The sequence below is a fragment of the Jaculus jaculus genome, chromosome 2, assembly GCF_020740685.1.
Source record: "Jaculus jaculus isolate mJacJac1 chromosome 2, mJacJac1.mat.Y.cur, whole genome shotgun sequence".
In the NCBI taxonomy this organism is placed as follows: Eukaryota; Metazoa; Chordata; class Mammalia; order Rodentia; family Dipodidae; genus Jaculus; species Jaculus jaculus.
The window spans coordinates 112,764,219-112,786,836 of record NC_059103.1 but is presented as its reverse complement, the minus strand read 5'-3'; the positions used below and the strand labels follow the sequence as shown (position 1 = coordinate 112,786,836).

General features: G+C 37.9%; 1 protein-coding gene across 4 annotated transcripts in view; it reads left to right on the top strand.

Moving 5' to 3' along the window:
• The window catches only part of Arhgap24 (Rho GTPase activating protein 24), a 461,940-nt gene that overhangs the window by 251,131 nt on the left and 188,191 nt on the right, over positions 1 to 22,618 (top strand). Inside the window, exon 1 of one of the 4 annotated variants that reach the window (XM_004661588.3) lies at positions 20,472 to 20,688. The exons of 2 other annotated variants lie outside the window; for them this stretch is intronic. The gene's annotated coding sequence lies outside the window, so the exon portion shown is untranslated. Of the gene's footprint in view, positions 1 to 20,471; positions 20,689 to 21,341; positions 21,514 to 22,618 lie in introns of those variants that run through there. One more of the 4 variants, XM_045143257.1, reaches the window with a different exon arrangement.

The window sequence follows — 22,618 nt, the reverse complement described above, 5'->3', positions numbered from 1 at the left end:
AGTTAAACAACCCAACTATGTCTCTGGTATATTTCCTATCATTCCAATTTTGACATATGTGTATCTGTTAGGTTTCAGTTGCTTTCTGAAAAAAAAAAAAATGTTCTCTGCCTATTTTCAGTCATGGATATGTCTTACTACAGCTTATTAATCATTTAAAACAAAAGTATGGAAATCAACTGTAATGAGATCACTGCAATGTCAACAGAAGAAGTGGAGGCATGGTGATGAAGAAACGAATCTGATTCTGATAGGAGGGCTTATATAGTATCCTTTGTGAGAGTCTATAAGCCCCAGTTACTTCCCCAAGTCATGTTATAGATCACAGCACTTAGAGAACCGGAGCTCCTACCTACTTGACTTTCTCTTGGTATTCTATGTCATGTCAAATAAATTATGTCTCCAGATCATACCAGTGCACTGAAGATACGCCTACAGACATCTATCCAGGCCTTGTAATGACTCCTCTTTAGCTGATCCTTTTGAGTGCTCGTGGTCACATTTCTCACTAAACAGTAACCTAAAAGACCCCTCCCTATGTGGATGTTTTGAAAAACTTATTTATTTATTTATGATACAGGGAGAGGCAGATAGAGGAAAATGGGCATTCCAGGGCCTCTAGCCACTGCAAATGAACTTCAGATGCATGTGCTACCTTTTGCATCTGGCTTTACATAGGTATGGGGGAATTGAACCCAGATTGTTAGCCTTTGCAGGCAAGTGCCTTAACTGCTGAGTCATCTCTATAGCCCCCCATGTAGATCTTTATTGTTTATATGAGTGAATTCTTCTGTTCTTCTTCCAATATGGAAGTTGCAATCCAGGGAAGGTAAAAGATAAAACTGGAAGAAGGGAATGAAAAGGAAAACAATGGGATAGGCACTTAGAAATTTGAACAGGTAGATGGCAAATTTTTTTGGTTTTACATTATGTTTCATTAAACATAACAATAGTGAAGTGTTTTTTTTTTTAAAGTACAAAAAAAAAAAAAAAACCCAGACATAGTGGCTCCTTTTAATCCCAGCACTTAGGAGTGTTGCCATGAGTTTAAGACAGCTAAGGCTATAGAGTGAGTAGAGAGAGACCCTTGCTCAAAGAGTAAATAAAATAAGATAAAATAAAATAAAATAGTGCATGTTTATAGAGTACAATGAGATGTTTAAATACATGTAGACATTGCATAATGAACAAGTCATAGTAATTAGAATCTCTATCAGCTTAAACATTTATCCCTCTTTCTGGTGAAGACATGCATAATACTCATGGTATTTTTGAAATATACAATAGAATATCATTAATTATAGTAACCCTACATGTAAAGTGAACTCTTTTATTTCAACCTTAACATTACAAAATTTTAAACCAAACCTTCTGGAACTGGTTATTGTTTTCCTGAGGAGAACATAACTTTCATTAGACCAACCGCTAGTTTTAAGGTGTTTGCAGAGAGAAAGACACTGAGCCCATAGCAACGCCTTTATTATGATCAGCAAGTGCTGTTTTGTTTCTTGCCCAAAGTTCCTGTTTATGTCTTGCAGCTTTTATATTGTCTTTTCCAGAACTGAGCCAGTTGGCCAGTGGCCATGGTAAAATTGTACAGCTAGTAAGGATAAATACTATTTAAGCTTATTCTTTTCATTTATAGTGTCATATAGCTATATGGAATGGAGAACATTATTTAAGAAAGAATCATTGCTCCAAATCATGTCCGAACACTTAGCTGCAATACAGAATCATTATAAATTTTACTAAGAAGTTTTGTTCTAGTATAATATTTTACAGCTCCATCCATATGCCCATAGATTATTGCTGTTCCCAATTTTTGGTCAGAGAAACTTCTTTTTGCTGATGGTCATGACTACTGGGGAGATTCAAAATTCTCCAAAGTACTGAGAAGAAGCAACTATGGAGAGCTCAATGGTAAAGGAGATATTTTTATCATGCTATTCAAGGCTCAGGGAGTATTCCAGCAGAGGAAGCCCAAAGAATGTAAGAGGCAGAAAATGGGAAGAAGGACTTAGGAACACACTCTTCTGGACACAAAGTGGCCATTGCATTCATGACCTCACAGATCTGGTATTAGCTGCATAGTAGTAAGCCCATCAGCATGTCATCATGGATGGTGGAGTAGGGCAAAGCAAAAAGAAGAGATCCAAGAGGAGTAGAGGCTAGTTGGATAGTAGGGGTCTAGTGGAATGTGGGTTGGTAGAAGGACAAAGGAAGGCAATGGGAGGCGATTATGATCAAACTACATAAAGAACATCTATAAAAAAATGTTGCTGGGCATGTTGGTGCATGCCTTAAATCCTAGCACTTGGGAGGCAGAGGTAGGAGGGTTGCCATGAGATCAAGGCCACCCTGAGAATACAGAGTGAATTCAAGATCAGCCTGGACTAGAGTGAGACCCTACCTCGGGGGAAAAAAAAAAAATTCAATGAAATGATAAAAAAGAAAAATGATAACTGGAAAATCTATACTATGTTATGTGATTTGCACATCATTTGACATTGTTTTGAGCCTTTCCCTCATGTCTAGATAGTCATATAGTGCTTTATCTTTGTGAGTGGAATATAAGGAAAAGCATATAGTCAATATCAAGATCTAAGAGAGAGAAACATGAGCCACTGCTGGCTTTTCACACATCCTCAATCTATTCTGTATTTCTACACAAGGCAGATCAGGGAGCGACTCCATTGTCAGCACATCACATTTCTCAGCCTTTTCCATATCAAATGTAACTAACATAGTACTATTATTAACAATAATATTATCACTAATAAAATTATGGCTTCTTAAAGTTGACCGTAATAAGAAATTTATTTTATCCAAATTCTTCCAAATGATATGTCTGTGTGACAGATGTTATCATTGTTTTTACAAAAAGAAGGGAAATTAAAAGATGAAATTCATTTGCCCAAGTTTACTGTTTAAAGCTGGCAGGCCTTATCAACAAGGCTATACAGCCCTCATTCTTAGAACTCATCTACAGCAGATCGACAGGATGAGAAGGAAGTGACTTCCTGTTACACTTATGCAGTGAATTTGATGAGCTTGAAGTCAAGAGATTTACTCACCTCCTCTGCTACGAATCGTGGGACAGTAAAGAACTACAAGTTCAGACATACTGCTTGTTATTAAAAGAAAAGAAAGAAAAATTCAAAGCGATGGGTAGAAAACTTCACGTATCTACTTTTTCTCTCAGTCTTTACATGTTTAAATTTTAATGACTTAATAGCCTAAGTCCCTTTTTGGACTGCTGCTTTTCCCCATTAATATTTAAAATAAAAGCTTTTAAACTCTGAGTTTTTTTTTTTGTATTTCCAAAAATTTTATCAATACTTTAAATACAGATCCACTGTCAAATTCTTGTATACTATAGTTATATCAATTCAATTCAATATTCCAAGTGGAATGCCTTGGTATTGTTTAGCAGACAAAGCACATAACATTTGAGATGAATCATTGGTCTTTTGCTATGGTGACCAAAACATTATATTCTTAAGTTAGGCAAAAAAAAAAAAAAAAAAAAAAAAAAAAAAGAATGTAGAATTGTATCCCATTTAATATTATTTGCAAGAATGATTAACTAGAGTGCCTGGGGCACTTACAGAAAAAGTTATCTCTTGTATTTTCCAGGTGATAAAACCTGCTATTTTGGCAAATTCCAGAGAAGACATTAGATCCAGTCCATTGCCACTAGAATAACTAACTCCAGCCCCTTAGGCAGGGCGCACCACACAGTACGAAGGTGGGTGGGCTAAATGAGGAACAGGCATACATGAGGAACCACTAACTGCAGATCACACAGAAGAGTACAGAGCTTTCCTGGGGAAAGAGGTGTCCAGAAATAGCTGCTCACACATTTCTTGGTCTCCTTATTTTTTAATAGTGAACAATTTTAAATATTTCTCTTTTATCTTCTCAAATATTATTAGTGACAAAGAGACAGTTTTTAGATTCTCATGCCTATGATTCTTTAACTAAGTACAATATAAAAGAAATTGCAAACTTATTCTCTTACTAAGCAAAAGGAGCCAGTCTGCCCATTTTCACCAAATGCAACATGGTGGTTAACACAATTGATATTCACATTAACATCACACAGAAAATCCAAAATCAGCATTCTGTATTTTTCATACCAGTATGCATATATGCCCCTGTATTTTTCATGGTAATTTTTCTACATATCCTAGCAAAGTCAAAGAGATGTGAGGAAACAGAACTGCAGGTCAAACTAAAGGTGTGGTGTTAAGATCAGATGACATGACATGACAAATGCCAAGAAATTTATTAACACCTCTAAGGATTTCTTTTAGCATTTGTTGACTTATTTGTTTACCTTTAAGGAATCTCTGGGTCAAATGTCTATTTCTTCTGTTTCCCTTTCATTTTTATCTCTTTTTTTTGCTATATTTTGCATTCATTGTTGTGAAGAGATTTTGAAGTGCTCCACTGTTCTGTGTATCATGGTTCATGGTGGGTAGGGCTGACAGCATTTTATTGTTCTTTGAAGTTCCTATCTCCATAGGAAACTGTGAGGATCGATGAAACATTCACAAGTAATCTCAGAGTGACAGAAACCACATTGTGATTAGTGACCTTTTACTTCTTTGTAAAGGTAACTCTATTGGTTTCAATAACCAGATGAAGTGCTGGTGTGATATCATCCCTTAGCAATGGAGCTGGGTATTGATTGGGAAAGAAAAAGATCTGAGATTTTGTTAGTGTCAAACTGTTTACAGAAAGCCGAGGTGCATTCCTCTTTTCTCTTTGGCATCCATCTTTGAACACAGAGGCGAAACCAAGGACATTTTCTTGCTTTTGTTCTGTTTCTATGAGTAAAACCCTTGGGAGCATGAAAGTACACATGAATGTTCACAAGGATGGAAGCAATTTACCTTAGCCGTTTGGCATACAAGATTACCTGCCATAACTGTGGTTATGGCTTATGCTCTTACTTTCCTTTTGGTGCTGGTAATGGAATCCAGAGCCTCATGTTTGCAAGTCAAGTCTTCTTCAGCTAAGGTAAATCTCCAGCCACTCTGTTGTAATTGTCACTGGGCGCTCATTATCCAGCTCTTCATTAATGTTTTCCAATACAGAAAGCTTATGCTGTGTCTTCACATGCTGACGCTAAACCAACCAGGACATGATGGGCTGCCTGAGGAAGACATTATTTTATCACAGAAAAGAGAGGACTTTGCCAGTCTTCCCGAGCACTTGTCTACCACCAAGAAGGTCTATCTGCATTTGATTCTGTAGAATAGAGATGAACATTTGAAGGGAATTACTTGACATAGGAATCACACATTAAATTTTAATTGCTAATAGTTAATGTTTAACTGAAAGTTAGCCTTTAGTGTAGAAGAGGACTATAGTGAAAGGTAGCTATGAAAACTGTGGCAGTTAATTTAGTGAGGCAGATTTAAGAATATGTCAGGTTATGATGAGTGAATAAGATTGTGTATTGAGTGGACTTATAGTCATTGTTTGATTGGCTCGTGGACTAGGTTGACAGCACATGAACTCTGTCTGTGGGTTCAGAGTGAATAAATAATGTTTACTAAATGATCACTGGGGTAAATAAGCACAAAGGCATACTTAGACACACATGTGTAAGGACAGCTTTTGAGGAAAGGTCAAAGAAGTCTTAAGCATGAAAGTGTCTGTGGGAGCTGGAGAGATGACTTAGTGGTTATGGCACTTGCCAGCAAAGACAAAGGACCCAGGTTCGATTTGCCAGGACTCACATAAGCCAGATGCATAAGGTGGCACATGCATGTGGGATCTGTTTGCAGCAACTGGAGGCCCTGGCGTGTCCATTCTCTCCCTCTTGTGTACTCTCAGTCTCTCTCTATATCTCTCTGTCTGTCTTTCTCTCATAAGTAAATAAATAAGTATCTTTGGGTACTAGCTTGTAAAGCCTACCATCTTGGTTTTGATTCCCAAGTACCCACATGTTGCCACATGTTGCAATTGGCTTCCCATTGCTGGAACAAAGCACCCATTCACAATCAGCTTATGGGAGGAAAAGATTTATTTCAGCCTTATTGCTTCAAGGGGAAGCCTTATCATGACAGAGCCAGCTGCCTCCCTTCACCATACATCCTTAGCAGAGAGAACAGCAAGCATGAGCCAGCTATCAATACACAATAGGACTGGACTCAAGATCTGTTTCTAATGACACCATCTCAACCAGCCAGCCTCTACCTACTGGTTATTAAGTAGGAAGCTTAATCAAAAATATCTGAGGGTATTAGAGGTTCATTTACATTCAAACCATGTAAAGCCAGATGCACCAAGTAGCACATGCATTTGGAATTCAGTTGCAGTGTCAAGAGGCCCTGGGGTATCCATACTTTCTCACTCTTTCTCTGTCTGTCTTTGTATTTTACTCTTTCTTTGTTTGCAAATAAATTAATATAAATATTTTATGTACTGTCTTCAATCTCCAAGGATAAGTTTAAATGAAGGGCTCTGGTCATATACTCCTTTTTAGTAGCAAGGCTCTGTTAAGTTATAAAAGATTAAAATTAATTCAAAATTAGCTTACATGTAGGTTCAAAGGGACAAAATCAATCAAACAGCTACAGAAGGTAGTGGCAATGGATAGTAAGAATCTAGTTTTCAAAGACTGAGATTAATTTTGCACATGAAAAATATGTTTTCTCTGAGTAAGCAATAGCTATCTTCTTCTAACACAGGAGAGACCACATACAGAATATGTTTTGTTTTGATTTTGTCCAGAGCAGCCATCAAAAGAATGTCCCCGTTGCCTATCATGACTCAGCCATGGTTTTATGCACAGAAGGAAGAAGTGGAGGGATGACTGAGGGATGACACAAGGGAAAGACAGGGAGAGAGAACATAATGACAATTATTTGGAGGATGTCTTGAACAATTTTGCACCTGCATAAAGGTCTGGAATACAGTTTAGTGAACCTAAGCACTCTTCACTTTCCCGCTACTGCACTTCAAGATGCGAACTTGAACCACTTCTTGGAGTCAGTAATGCTTTGAATTAATTTTGTCACTTAAAATTGCAGCCTGTTGAGCAGCAGTGGCATCTGTGAAATTGAGATCCCTCATCTCCATCTCCACCCAAGGGACAAAATTAGAACCTCCATGTTTAACAGATCTCCAGGTGCTCGTGCATGTTAAGCCACATCGTGACTCGGCACCTATTGGCAGGATGTATGTTTATCCCTTGGAGACCAAGGAAAGTGAACAATAAAAAATAACAAGTTGAAAAAGATGAAAGATATCCTGAAGTGAATGCATAACTAGGTAACAGGGAGGCAGTAGAAAATGCCCCATGTGTCAAGTGCTTCCCACTAGAGAATGAATCCTTAAGCCATTCAGTAGCTTTAACCTGAGAGCAGCAAGGGCCACTGGGCCCAGCTGCCTCTCTATATTTCTCCAATGAAATGTTCTCACAGTTTTGGTGCTTGACAAGTAGCTGTCAATGGTGTGTTTTGAGTTACCTACTCAAGTCTTCAGGCAATAATATTTAATGTTTTTAAACATATATATTCATTTATTAGAAACAGAGAGAGAGTGAGAGAGAATAGGCACACTAAATCCACTCCAGCTGCAAATGAACTCCAGATGTATGTGCCACTTTGTGTATCTATCTTTATGTGTGCTCTGGGGAATCAAACCTGAGCCATTAGTTCTTGCAAGTATGCACCCTTAACTACTGACCCATCTTTTGAGCCATTCTTTTTGAATTAACTGTTTTTTAAATAAAATATTTCTCAAGATTGTGGTCCAACTAGCTATTTTATATAGATATGAATGCATCTTACCATTGTTATCACCACATGCACACAGGTACTTATATGTGCATGCTTTGCTAGGTCTGTAGTGTGAGATGTAGAACTTCTAGGGAAGCGGAAGAAGTCCCACTGTCTGTGGGCACACAAAGCTCTGGCCATTGATCATAGTTCCCTAGAAGCAACAGCAGCAATACTGCACAACACAACAAACTGAGCAGGTGGGAGGTGGGGAGGAAAAAGAGAAATGATGGCTGTTCTTTGCTACATAGAGAGGTAGGAATTTACAGAAACAATTAACAAGTCTTGGGTAGGTAGTAAACATTTTGGACCTAATGTTAACACATGTCAAATATGATACTAGATAGTGAAAGAGGATGTGACTTAGCCAGGGCCACTTTGGATTGACCTAACTGTTATCTTTACTTGTGTCTGGTGGATGATTCTTTGATGTGTGAAATAGGAAACATAGTAATCATTTGTATACATAAGGCTACAGTGCTTATTATATTAATACATTGTATTTATAACTTTGCTCTTGGAAATAGCTATTGTGTAAAAAAAGAAGCACTTGAGACATTCTAAATGGGCAGCCAAACAAGGTGCCAGTCCTAAAGCATCCTGTCACTGTGAAGAAAAGATAAGCTGGTCTTACATGATAGGGAGGATGTCAGGAAGATTTAACCTTACCCTCTCAGAGAAAATACATGACTCAGATGTGACTGCTCTGTTAACCATGCTCAAAGAAGAGTGAACTGACTTGGCAGTTAAACATCCTTCAGTAAAATCACCACCCCCCAAACAAACAGCAGAACAAAAAACAAAAAGGAATGTTTTGGAAGCTGCAGCTTGACATAATGAAAAGTTGGGACAAAACCATTGTAGATATCTAAAATCTCCAGTAGAAACCATTTCTGTGCCTTAGGTAAGAACTAAAGGAATGTGAACTCAGAACACCAGAGCACCAAGACAGGCTGATGGGACAGCAAAATTGTATCGGTATTAAGGAGGCCAATTTCAAATTACCAAAGACCTTTATATATCTAACAAATAAATATGAATCAAGTAAGGTAGAATATGCAACTAATTATATATAATATAATTATATTCAACTATGTTGAAATATCAGTCTCTACAAAGAAGAAAAAGTATTCTCTCCTGCCCTATAATATACTACTGACCCCAATAATTAAATTCACATTAGATAGTTTAGCATCTCTCAAACTTTTATACTATAAATTCAACAAAGGCATTGGGACTTGTGGACCTACAAAGCATTTAATTAAAATGGTGCATGACTCTTCCTATCTCTGTGTCTAAAATAAAAATAAGGAATTTTTTTTTTTTTGATAAAAGGGCTGGAGAAATGGCTTAGTAGTTAAGGTGCTTGCCTGTAAAGCCTAAGAACCCCTAAGGTTTGATTCTCTACATCCCAACTAAACCAGATACACAAGGTAGCATATGCATCTGAACTTCATTTGCAGTGGCTAGAAGCCCTAATGCACCCATTCTCTCTCACTCTCTCTCTCTCTCTCTCTCTCTCTCTCTCTCTCTCTCACTCACTCACTCTCCCTCTCTCTGTCAAATAAAAAAAATTAAAAATTAAAAATGGTATATGGGACATGACAGAACCCAATTATGAAGAAGGAATGTGAGCTGTTTAATTTGACTTTGTATTGCTTAGCAGTCTTTTGGTGGACTTGTTACTGACAGCCTTCATACACAGGAACAATTACCCTGATCATAATGTCTTTCCATCATCCTTTTTGTCCTTCCCTCCTCTTTCCCCCTCTCCACTGCACTCCTTCTTCTTTATAACCTGTCCTTCTTCTACTTTAATGAAATCAAAATTTTTGGTCTTATACATATCTTGTGTAGATAGTGACAACCACAGTGTGGTCAAGAATACTATATCCACTTTGTATCTGGAAGACAACATTACAAAGTACTCTTCCCCTTCCTTGGGCTCTTAGCTTATTTCTGCCACCTCTTCTGCAGTGGTCCTTGATCCTTCCTTACAAGGTGTGATAGAGATGTCTCACTTAGTGCTGAACATACCAGACTGGTTAATCTTTAAGAATACTTTTGGTGTGAGGGCCAAAAGGGCAGCTAATTTCGGCATTATAATTTATATTATTCTGAATATTTTATACCTGGAAGGAATCAAATAATATGAAGAAAAAGTTTGACTTCCTCATAGTTTTGCATTGCATTGAAACTCAGGGTGGCCCAACAGTGGTGAACATTTATTTTTGGTGTATTCTCTGAATCACACTTGTGTACTGAAGAACTTGTCAAAGATTACATATCAAAGGAAATGTTTCTGTTATTCATTTCCAACACTTGTCAATATGAATTCAGTCTTTCACTATGAAAAGAAATTACATTGCATAAAGAAACCTTATACTTCAAGGACATCTTCACTCTTCTGTGTAAACTGAGGACAGTCTGATACAATGTCTGAGGAGCCACATAAGTTGAATACTTAAGAATTATTAAGTTCAATGTGGTTAGAAATTTTATATCTGATATGTTTTTTTTTCCCTAAAGAAATTCCAATATCCCTATTTTACACTAAAAACAATGAAATCTCTCCATGCTCCATATGTTGATATTCTTGGGAGTCTTAAAAATAATTATTATTATTACCACTAGAGTTGTTTTGTCAATAACTGTATCTTTTAATTACTTTGTGATATAACAAATTACCTTGTTGATCTTCAAATATAAGTTAGCATAAGGTAAATTCAAAACATATGGGACATAATTATTTCAGAAAGTAGCCAGATTGCACATCTGAAGAAAACCTTCAGAATAATTTTATTAAATCACTTGTTTTATGCAGGATAATCTAACCCCAATGATGTGTGATGTTTTGTCTAAGGTGTCCTGTTAATTGCTGAATAAACCATGTCTGTAAACATAATTAATTGTGGCTGATATCCTATTTGTACCTGGGAATGTTTACTTTCCACAGTTGCCCATCGTAACCTTGTCTAGCCTAGCAAAGAAATGTGCATGAAAGGAAGAATGTCCTCATATCAAGAAAGAGTTCAGGAGTGGGTAGGAAACACAATTTAGGCATGGTTCAGTTTCCTGTTTATCATTATTGACTTGGTGACAGTAGGTACTCTGAGAAATAGAGCCTTAAATTATTTGTGGATAATCAAAACACTTTGGGGGCCCCTAACTGTCTTTATATTTTATAGGCATGGGGTTTACTTAAATCCATTACTTCAAATAGGTGATCAGACACTACATATCTGTGTTTTAGTGTTCCCCAGAGAAATAGAACCAACAAGAGATACTCAGATATAGAACTATATGTGAGGAGAGTTATCACTGGTTCATCAGATGATGGAGGCTAAGATTTCCCATGACCTGCTGTCTGCAAGTTGGAAGCCCAGGAAAGTCAGGGGTGAAGTTCCAATCCAAACCAAACAGCCTAAGTAACAAAGAGCCAGTGGTGTAAACTCCAGTGTGAGATCCAAGAATAAGAAGCCTAAATGTTTGAAAGAAGCAGAAGGCAGATGTCTCACTGGAGGGAAATATTTACCAGCCTACTTTTTCATCTAGTACCACTTTCCATGATTCTGATTATGTCCACTATGCTTGGAAGAGCCATCTTCACCCATTTACCAATGCAATGTTTGCTATTACCCATCCAGAAATAATAAGCATTGCTTAGCCCAGTCACATTGTCAATAAAACTACTCATTGTATCCTTCTATATGTGACTTTACTATATAGAGGACACATAGAATTTTAAAATAAAATAAATGATATGATTAAAGTGATTTATGAAATATTATTAAAAATAGTTTTGCATTGAGTCATGAGCACCTAGTTGAAATTTTGTGAGAATGCTGTCTTGCTTCATTTGGAGCTAGTCATGGTAGATCCTACAGCCTAATTCTTGTACCATCATCATCTACAGTTCAGCATTAATGCCTACCTGCTAAATATGGTTATACATGCTCAGATTCACCTCTTGCAAAGCTGGTTTTATTCAAAGTCTCATTGCAATTAACATCAATGCCTTTTTGTACTTTCAAAGAGTAAAGGATTAGACAGTATAGTGTTAAAATACCCACAATGGATATAAAATACATTAGGCAGGGAATTTTCTAACTTCAACTCTATATCTGCCCTTTTTAAAAATTTTTCTGAGCTTTAGAATTTTCCTTCTTACTTTCCTAGACTCATTGAAACAGAATTATCCTCCAAATGCCATGTAACTCAAAACTCAGTATCAAACTTGATTTAACTAGGTTACCTGCCAAATCCACTTTTATTCTGGTTTCTACTGGCTGTCCTAGAATAGTGTGTGAATAAGTCTTCCAGGCTTAAAGATAATTAGATTACCAAAAGGAATTTGATGAAGGATTTGTGCTGTGCAGGGAAGCTAAATATGGAGAGAGTAAGCAGCAACAGTTGTTTGAGTGATGAACTCAAATCTGACATAGTGATGCCTAGGGAACCCAGGACATTCTGCTTAGGAAACTTCATAGATTTGTGAGACCAGACACCAAACAATGACTTCTGCTCTTGTCATCCAGTGTGAAGACTTTGAAGTATCAAATTTTTATGTTGCCTTTCAAAAGACAGGCACTTTGGTGTTAAAAAATGACTTTAGACCCAGGTGAAAATAAGTTCAAATCTGCTACTTCTCCTTTATGTTGTATACCTGTTCTTTGAAGATAGAGAAAACATTTTTTTTAAAGAAACTTTTACATACTAAGGTATTGTCAATTGCATTCATTAATTTCATTTATTCAATTCTAAATCTGGCACATTTTTTTCAGTGACAAATTTAGCAATACTTTGAAAGTTTGTCTTTCCTATACTATCCTACCCGTGGAAATTTGAGTATCTTATGAGATCCTATCTTTTACTTTGCCCCATATTGCTTAGTTTCAGACTATCACAATTTTTCATGTAGATGCAGCGAAGATGTCATAAGCCATCTTGTAGACCTCCTCTTCCTGAATTGTTTCTCTATTTTACCTTCCAAAAATAAAATATCCTCCAGTGAAAATCCTTCAGTGGCTCCCTGTGGCCTTATGATGAAAAGCAAAATGAGGGCTAGGAGTTTAACTTAGTTGGCAGAACACTTTCCCATCCATGCATAGTCTTGGATTCAATCTTTAGTGCCACATAAACCAGACAGAGCAAGGAGACTGTTGCAGTCAGGTTCTCATTGCTGGTAGAAGTCACCCAACCAAGAGCAGCTTGTGAGAAAAAAAGAGGTTTATTTTGGCTTATGAGGGGACGCTCCATGGTGACAGGGAAACTTGATGGTGGAAATATAAGGTGGACAATAGTAACAGGAGAGTGTGACAAACACTGACAAGGGGGCACTGGCTATAACACCCAAAAACCTGCCCCCAGCAATATGCTGCCTCCAGGAAGCATTAATTCCTAAATCCTCCATCAGCTGGGAACCTAGCATTTAGAATATCTAAGTTTATGTAAGACACCTGAATCAAATGACCACATTCTGCCCTTGGCCCCCATAATCTGTTAACCATACATGATGTAAAATGCAATGCATGCATACAACCTTAAAAGTCCCCATAGTTTTTAACAATTTCAATGATGTTCATACATCCCCATAGTCCAAGATCTTTTTACTGAACCATAATACCAAAATTGCCCCCCTCAAAAACTCATAATGCCACAGAATACACATTAACACTGCAAAAGGTAGCATTGGGCATAGCAAAAAAGTATTCAACCAATACAAAATTTAAACAGGGCAAACATCAAACTCTGTAACTCTAAGTCTAGTCAATAACACGTCTCCAAGTCTGATAATGCTAACCAGGAACAACTCTCTAGAGTTCCAATTCCACCTCTCCAGTTAGGCTACTCTCAGTCCTGGAAAATGTCATCTGGGACTGGCAGCTCTCCTTGGCAACCATCTCGTGGTCCCAGCATCTCTACTACAACCCACGGTTCATCCTCACTGCTCCATCAGATCTCCATGCAGGCATCCAGAAACCTGCTTCACACTGCTCATGGCAGGTTTCAAAACACAAGACCATGTTGCAAACTCAATGACCCTCTCTTTCCTGCATTTCTTATACTCCACAAAACCAGATAGGGTGCCAATTTGTTAATTCAATGGAAATAAAGTGGGCTTTGAAGAACAAGACACTCCTTGAGCATTCAGGCAGCTTCAAAATGGTCTATATTCTTTTTGTTGTCCCAGTGCAGGTCAACTGGCCCAATCTCTATGGTTGTAAGCTCTCAAATGCAGCTTAACTGGTAGAAGTTTCACTCATAGATTCCATTGTTTCTGTTCCATATCCCTCTACACACACAAGTCTATTTCTATGCAATGCAACTTTGCACAACGCCTCAGGACATGGGTACAACAGCAAGTCTCTCACACAAACTGCTTATAGCCCAGTCCAAACAAAGCTCTTTCTCACCCTCACAAGCCAAACTTTACAATCCATAGTTCTTACCACATTCGGGTATTTCAACTCTGACCAGAATAGTCCATTAAGCTGTAGTTATAGCACTTCAAGCCATCACCTAGGCCAAAGTTTCAAATCCTCCCACATTCCTCTTGAAAATCAGCTCCAAAAGGCCAAAGCCACACAGTCAGTTGTCTAGTAGCAAATGACCCCACTCTGGTACCAACATTACTGTTGTAGTCAGGTTTGCATTGCTGGTATAAATCACACAACCAAGAATAGCTTGTGGGGGGTGGAGGGAAGAGGATTATTCTGACAGGCTTGAGGGAGAAGTTCCATGATGGCAGGGAAAATGATGGCATGAGCACAGGGTGGACATCACCCCCTGGAAAACATCAGGTGGACAACAAAAGCAGGAGAGTGTACCAAACACTGGCATGGGGAAACTGGCTATAACACCTATAAGCCTGCTCCCAAAAATACACTCCCTCCAGGAGGCTTTAATTCCCAAATCTCCATCAGCTGGGAACCCAGCATTCAGACCACGTAAATTTATGGGGTATATGTGAATCAAACCACCCAGAGGGCATACTTGTAATTCCAGTGCTTGGGAGGCAGAGGCAGAAGAATCATAAGGTCAATACCGTCCTCAGCTACAAAGCCAATGTGAGTTCAGCCAGAGACACAGAGACCCTGTATGAAGAGAAACTAAGAAAAAGAAAAAAAAATATTTAAAATTAAACTGAAATATGGCTTTTGCCTACTTCCCTTCACCATATTTTACCCACTATTTTTGTCTTTCATTCTATATCCTATTTCCAAGGAACTTAAATTGACTCAAGTATGTCTAATCCCCACTGGGAATCTTAATCCATTCCTCAACTCCAGCATTCAGAGTTGCTCTTTCATTTATCTGAAAGAAGCATTCTCTGCTCCTTCCCATGTCGATTGCATGCCATACTGATGCTCCCCTGCATTGCCATGAAACTCGCTCTCATTATCTGCAGGCATTCCCCATCATAAATGGTAATGTTTTTAATTGTGCAGCACCACACCAGGCTAAGATTTATTTTTGGTTATTTATTTATTAGAAACAGAGAAGAGAGAGAGAGAGAGAGAGAGAGAGAGAGAGAGAGAGAGAGAAGGAGAGGGAGGGAGAGAAATGGGCACGCCAGGGCCTCCAGCCACTACAAATGAACTCCAGACCCATGTGCCATCATGTGTATCTGGCTTAACGTGGGACCTGGAGAATCAAACCTGGGTCATTAGGCTTCACAATGTTAAGCCATCTCTCCAGCCGAAAAATGGTAAACCTTTTGACGACCAGTCTCTGGATTTCCCCATCCCACCTCACTCTCCCTCACTCAAGTACCTTGTAATTATAAATGTTGTATCAACAAATTCAAGGAAGGGAAGGAGGAATATTTACCTTATTTCAAAGAAAGAAAAATATTATCAACCACAAGATAAGGAGAAATAATTAGAAAACCTTTGTGTTCTACCACAAAGCTTTGTCCACAAGTGATAACCAATCAGTAACTCTAGCTTTGATTCACTGGATGAATAAATCTCACTTACATATTTCCATTAAAACACAATAAATGTAATATGAAAGGGGCACACATTTGTCTAATCGCCTTAAATAGAGTTCTTTTCCTGAGTGGCACAAGGACTGAAACAAACACATTCCCTGAGTTCCTTAAAAAGAGAGTTCTTCCAGTGCTCAGGAAAAGCTACTTTCTCTCTCAAAAGAAAATTAAAATATTAAAATAAAATAAACATCATCCTCATCTACCACAAACCTTCCCCCACAGAGATTGGGATAAAAATCCAGGATGGGAAAAACGGAAAGCGCTCTCTCACTCTGCCTTGCCATGGCACAGCCTGTTCTCTGGTGTGACTAGGGCCACATGCTTTGAGCAGTGACATTACTCCACCATGTGCTTGAGCCCTAGGACCCAGAGGAGCTGGCGCACTAGAAGAGGTAATTAGGAAGCAGTAGGAGATGAGGCAGGAGGGGAAATCTAATTTACAGCTCACCAGAGAGCTCTGAATCAGTGTGGAGCCGAGCTGAGATGGGAGATTAAATGATGTGTGAGCTCATCTCTCTAGAATTATTTGGTCACCCTCCACCCCATTTTCACTTAGAAAACATATGTTGAAAATGTAAGGATTTAGTTTTTCCTTCTGAAGATTTGGCAGGTGAGGGAAACATTCTGAATCCACCTGGACAGGACAGAATTCGTTCCAGGGTATCTTATGTTTCAATAATAAAAATTATAGGCTTCAGGGAATGAAGGAGGTGCCAGGAAGATCAAACTCTTCTAGAAAACCCAGTCACATATCTAGTCACATGAATACTGTCTTTTCTAGCAAGTCAAGGATTCCATTGTGTTTCTGAGTAAATAAACTTCAAGAGTTCAGAGGTGTTTTATGTAGATACAACTGTCCGGGGTCTCACTGGAGCTCTTTCTTTTCTTTCTGTGACTCCATGAAATGTGTGGTAAGTCAGTTGCAAAAGTGGATAATTCTTTGCTTTCATGCTTAGGCATTTGTGTTAGATGTCTGTTAGCGAAAGAATAGAATTCTTTGGAAGAAATGTAACTAATCCATTCAAGATATTTGCCAAGTGTCTGCTTTATACTGCATTGTTCTTAATACTAGGAATAATAATGTTGTTAAATCCTGAATCTTGGGGCTGGGGAAATGGCTTAGTAAGCTTAAGGGCATATCCTCTGCAAACCTGTAACCCAAGTTCAAATCTCCAGCACCAGTGTAAAGTTGGATGCAAAGTGGCTCAGACATCTGTAATCCTAATCCGTTTATGTCACCTGGAGGCTGTAGCAGGAGAATACATACTAAATCTTGCAGACCAACTAGTCTGACCTTCCTAGCAACAAAAACAAGAAACCCTATCTCAAACAAGGTGGAAGGAGAGGACCCAAACTCTGATGTTATCCTCTGACCTCAACATGCAGGCACTGACATCCATTTGTCCTGCACCCATACACACACCCAAACACACATACATAGTAATAACACTGGAGACCCTGAATCTTATGTAGAAGATCTTCTAAGCAGAGCATTATAACCCAGGAGCTGTGCCCACATTGACTGCTGTTCTCTGCTATCACTGATGAGATCTGGGAATCATTAGCACATGTCTCCTTCTAGTGTTACTATAAACTGAATGCTGAGAGGAGATGAAGAGTTAGAGAATTCAAACTGCTCACTTCTATTAATACAGCCTGCCCTAGAGTTCACCTTTATTATAACTACTTCACTCCCAGTAAAAGTCAGCACCATGTGTCCAGCCTTCAAAAAAAAAAAAAATATTACTGTCTAAATTGCCCTGTAATTCTCAAATTCAAGTGTTCCTGAGAAGGACAACTTGGAACACATCCAAGAGACCTAAATATAGAAGGACCTAAATTTTTTAAATTGGGTATAGAAACTTGTGCTATTTTAGATTGTATACAATTTACATATTGAGAACACATATTCCCCTCCCATGGGTAGAGAGAAGCCAATTTCCTGTTGTTTGCTCTGGTCACCAAAATTGTTACTTGGCAGTCTTGTTGAGCCTATTTTGAGAGATGTAGGTCCTTGAACTCAATATCTGCCATCTATTGTCTCTGGCTCAGCCCAGTCTATCTCTAGATGATCCCTTTTGAAATCTTCCCCTCACACTTTCCTTCCTTATTGAGGTCACTCATTCCATCAGATCTTTATGTCTCCTAACAGCTTCGTTCCCCTTCAAGGGTGTCCTGATGTCCTCTTCTTGCTCTTTCTATCAGACATAAAGTCCTAGTCAACAGAAAAAGTCAAGCTTGAAAATTAAGAGAACACATAGAACATTTTCAATAAACCCAGTCATACTTTTCAGCATGTTGTACTCTTCATGTTTTTTGCCTCCCTGTGGCCTACAAATCCATGTATTGACATTTTTGGAATTTATCATTTCATAGAGCTTAATTAGACATAATTAACTGAAAATGAAGCAAGAATAAGAACCTTTCATTGTTTGGAAAAAACATACAGCATATTTCTTTCTCAACATTCACATTTTGAATCTTATTTGCTATATATCATGCTCAGAATTAACATCATGCCTAGTAATTCCTCATCTTGGAAAATATGTTCCAGTAAATTTAATTTTCATTGAAGCATTACGCGACTATAATTACTTGTCCATAAATGCATTGCTTTCTGCCTAAGTCCATTGAAGCAATAGATGCCTGAGAAGAAGTGAAATATCACAACCAAAGGATGAGTTTCTGAGTTTAAGAATGTGTAGCAATTGCCAGACATTGTGGCACACACCTGTAATCACAGCCCTTGCGAAGCAAGACACTTTGAGTTCTAGGCTATCTAAACCACCAAACCTTGTCTCAATCTGCCTGCCCATGGAAACAAATGGGCTGTGATTTGAACTAGAATCTTGAATGATCTCAACATTTTCTCATATGAATTCCTATTTATTTTGAAATGCGATCTCATTATATAGTCCAGGCTGGCCTCACACTCATGATCCTCTTGCCTCAGTCTCCCCAATGCTAAAATTATGGACATGTTCTGGCTCTGATTATATCTTTGAATTGCAGGTTATAAAGTAGATGTTTCTTTAGCATATGAAGGTCCAGATTAGACAAAAAGATTAATAATAACCAAAGTGATTTCAATGAAGCTAACTTTGGATTTTAGCTTATTGGATCTGGGCAGGAGGGTGGTGGTCAGAGCAAACTCAGTGAATTATATATGATATAATGTCTAAAGTGTGAAAAATGAATCCAAAACTAGTCATAAAAACTTGAACTTGCTTCACAACCAATTTATTTTGTTTGAAAATTTCTTACATTTCCAAATAAGGTGTTGCTTGTCAGTTACTCTATTCTACATGGAAAGGAGGGAGGATGAGATCAGTTTATAAATGCACAATAAATTAGTACTTGCCAATAAGTTAATAAATGAGTATATTACCAAAGGAAAATCAGTTTAAAGTATTATTATAAGGGCATCATTCCTTTGGTTACAGGAAAATAGTTTCTTCACCAAAAACTGGACAGGGGGTTGGAGAGATGGATTAGTGGTTAAGGCATTTGCCTGCAAAGCCAAAGGATCCCATTTTGATTCTCCAGGACCCATGTAAGCCAGATGCACAAGGGGGCACATGCATCTGGAGTACCTTTGTAGTGGCCGGAGGGCCTGGCGTGTACATTCTCTCTCAAATAAATAAATAAAATGAAATATATTTTAAAAAAGAAACCTGGACAGAAACAACACCAAATAAAATTAAGTTGCTTCAGTTTTTTTTTAATAAAATATTAAATCAATAATACCATAAATTGGGGTCTGGCTTGCTTAGTTAGTTGCAGAGTGCTTGCCAAATATGCATGTTATAATGGATTTGCTCCTCAATGCTGTAAATATAAACAATGAATATCATAAATCTATTTGTATGTGTGGCAAAAGTGGCTTGATTAAATTGCAGGTGGGAAGTTGTGGCCATGACGATGTACTTCAAGTTCAGGAGTCATCTAACAATGTCTGTTCTAGGGAAACTGGGTAGAAATATCCTAGATGTAATTAATCCTGCCACATCAGAGTCCTTGACTGCAGTGTTCCTGTTAGGATTCATCCTCTAAGAAAGAGCAACCCCTAAATCATGAAAAAAAAAAAAAAAAGGATTCTGGAAAGTCAATAGAAGAAAATATCATTTAATATGTATGAAAATAAAATAGGAACTTTCAATATTTAGGATTTTAAAGCTAGGGCAAATGTTTTCTCTGTAACAGATGGTTCTCACATTCTAATTTTATTACTGCTCCCTGCCAACTCCTCTGTGTGTTTTACAAAGATACAAAGGCAAAAGATAAAGCATTTCCTCACAGGTGTGTGAGGGCAGTGGAAACATCTCTGAAATGGGAATTGTTAATCCTGTTATCCATTAACTGAGGTAATAATAAGTTACATGCCGGATTTGATTCGAATCACCCTTTCACCCTTTTTACTTTCTCTGGGCTCCAATTTCCTTGTCGATAGAATGAAAACATTGGGATAAGTTTTATTTAAGGTTCTGATGAGTTTTCTACTGTTTTTCATCTTCTTTGGATTGTTCTGTTGGTTTCCTTTTTCTAAATGCTCAAATACTACATTATTTAAGGTATATTTCCTTGCATTTTTTTTTTTCCTCTTCCCCTCCCTGTCTCGTTCTTCAATATATGGGATAGAAAGATAGTGACTAAGTTTGAAGGGAAGGAGGAGGAAGAAAATTAGCTACAGGAAGAGTTTTTATCCCTGTCTACAAGCAAAACTTAAATATAGCTAACACTGCTTTGAAAGGAATGGTTTATGTCCAAACAGTATTTTCCAGACAAGCTCTGTACTTTTGTGCCAACAGAATTAACTTTAAACTGAAGGCAGTAGACAGTTAAACAAGAGTCGGCTCTGGGGCCAGCTGTGCGTAGCCACCAGCAGTTACTTATAAGGTACTGTTTTTTGCTCATTGAACTCTTCAGGGTGTGTTTGTTTCGGGACAAGTATTCTGTGATCATTTGATCTTCCTTTGCTCCTAATTCACCTCTATTTTGAGAGAGAGAGAGAGAAAAAAATACACTCTTTAAATATTTTATTTTCTCTGTGCTGTTTGGCGACTGTGGAAGCTACCGGGATCACTTTGTTTTGTTTGCAGAAGCCAGTGACTTACTTCGCTGGAAAGCTTGGTGCAGCTTGTACTTTGTGGCACCTTGTCTGTCTTGTCATGTGTGATCTTAGCTGTTTGTTGCTTGTGTTGGATAGGAAGATACCCTCACCTCTGCAGCATGCGCCTACTCTCCTTGGATGAGGGGGAGGGGCTCCTGCATCTTTGACTTGACTATAGAGTTAATGTAGAACCCAGGGGATAATAGAACCAGGAGAGGGCAAGTCCCAGGGCTTGCTCTGAGACTTAGAAACCTCTTCAAGGTTAAGGTGATTTAATCTTTACCTCCAGTTTGCTTCTGTATTTGTTAGTTTTAACAGTCCCTTCTCTTCTCCCCCATTTCTTTAAAAAAAATCACAGTTATCTGTATTTGCTGTTTAAATGAAGTTTATTATAGTTTAATCTCATCCACATTAAAGGAGTAATACCCTGACCAAGAGTGACATGTGGGATCAGATTTTTGGTCACTGACCTCCGGATAAGCTCCCAGAGCAGAAGGAAAAATCGTTGGGACTAGCCAAAAAGTGGACAGAAAGGGACCTGTGGACCTCTGTCATTGGCGGTGTCATTCCCTGGTTAGTGTATGATGCTTGATGCTGGTCTACGCACAGAGGTAATGAGCGGCTTCTGCAGATGTGGGCTTTCTGAAAAGTGAAGTTTATAAGCTTGCCAATGAAAATGCCAAATGTTTTGAAATAATTCATCCCTTGTGGTTAATTATCTTTCTGAAAGCCACTGTAGATTTTGATCTCTTTCTAGAGGAACTAAAAACAATTTTATGTTTTCTGAATTATTCAGCATTATCATGGATACACACATATATACATGTATATGTATGTGTGTGTGTGTGTCTGTCTGTCTGTCCATCTTTCCATAGTCTGTGAAGCTGTTACTCCTTCTGTCAAAAGGTAATCACTGGGTTGTTTGAAATTTTGTATTTTTTTTTAAGACGTGTTTCCTGACAGTGTGGCTTTCATATTAAAGAACCTTTTGCACACTATCAACTTCCTTCAACCTCAATCACTCATTTATACAACTATTATTTCTTTTTTGGTATGAACATGAAAATCACAAAAAGGAATAAGTTGATAAAGAACAGTGGATTGACGGAGAGGCAATCATGTTTTCTGAGGGCCTGAGAAATTCTCTTGTGAGACAAAGGCAGACATAGTGACATCTATTTTGGGTGCTCAGGAGACTTTGGCTCATGCCCAAGTTCTTAGTTATGGTTTGTAGTCAAGGTTGTCATGGAAGTGGTTCTGGAAAATAAAATCCATTACTGCATCTGATACAAAAAAATGCTGCTTACTCTCCTTTCTGTAAAGTTACTGAAGATATGTGTCAAGGAATCAGTGACTAACTAAATTCCCATGGGCAGACCTAATATTAATGAAGCACTGAGTATTTTATTTTAGTCCCATTCATACATGTGTTGTTCATATGCATGCATAGCTGGGAAATAGCATAGCAATGCTTCTGAGGAAAGAGAAAAACCAAAGAGAAAAAATGCTCTATTGGTACTGTTGTATGTGGAGATTACATTTTAGAAAGAGTAACACTAGACTAATTTGTTAACAATATTTTTTGTCTCTTGGACTGTATTCTAAGTGACTTGTAAGTTCTATTAAACTGACAAAATACTATAAAACAATTTTATAAACTCCATGTGTTGAGTAAAACAATGCAATGTGTGTCCATATATATATATATATATATAT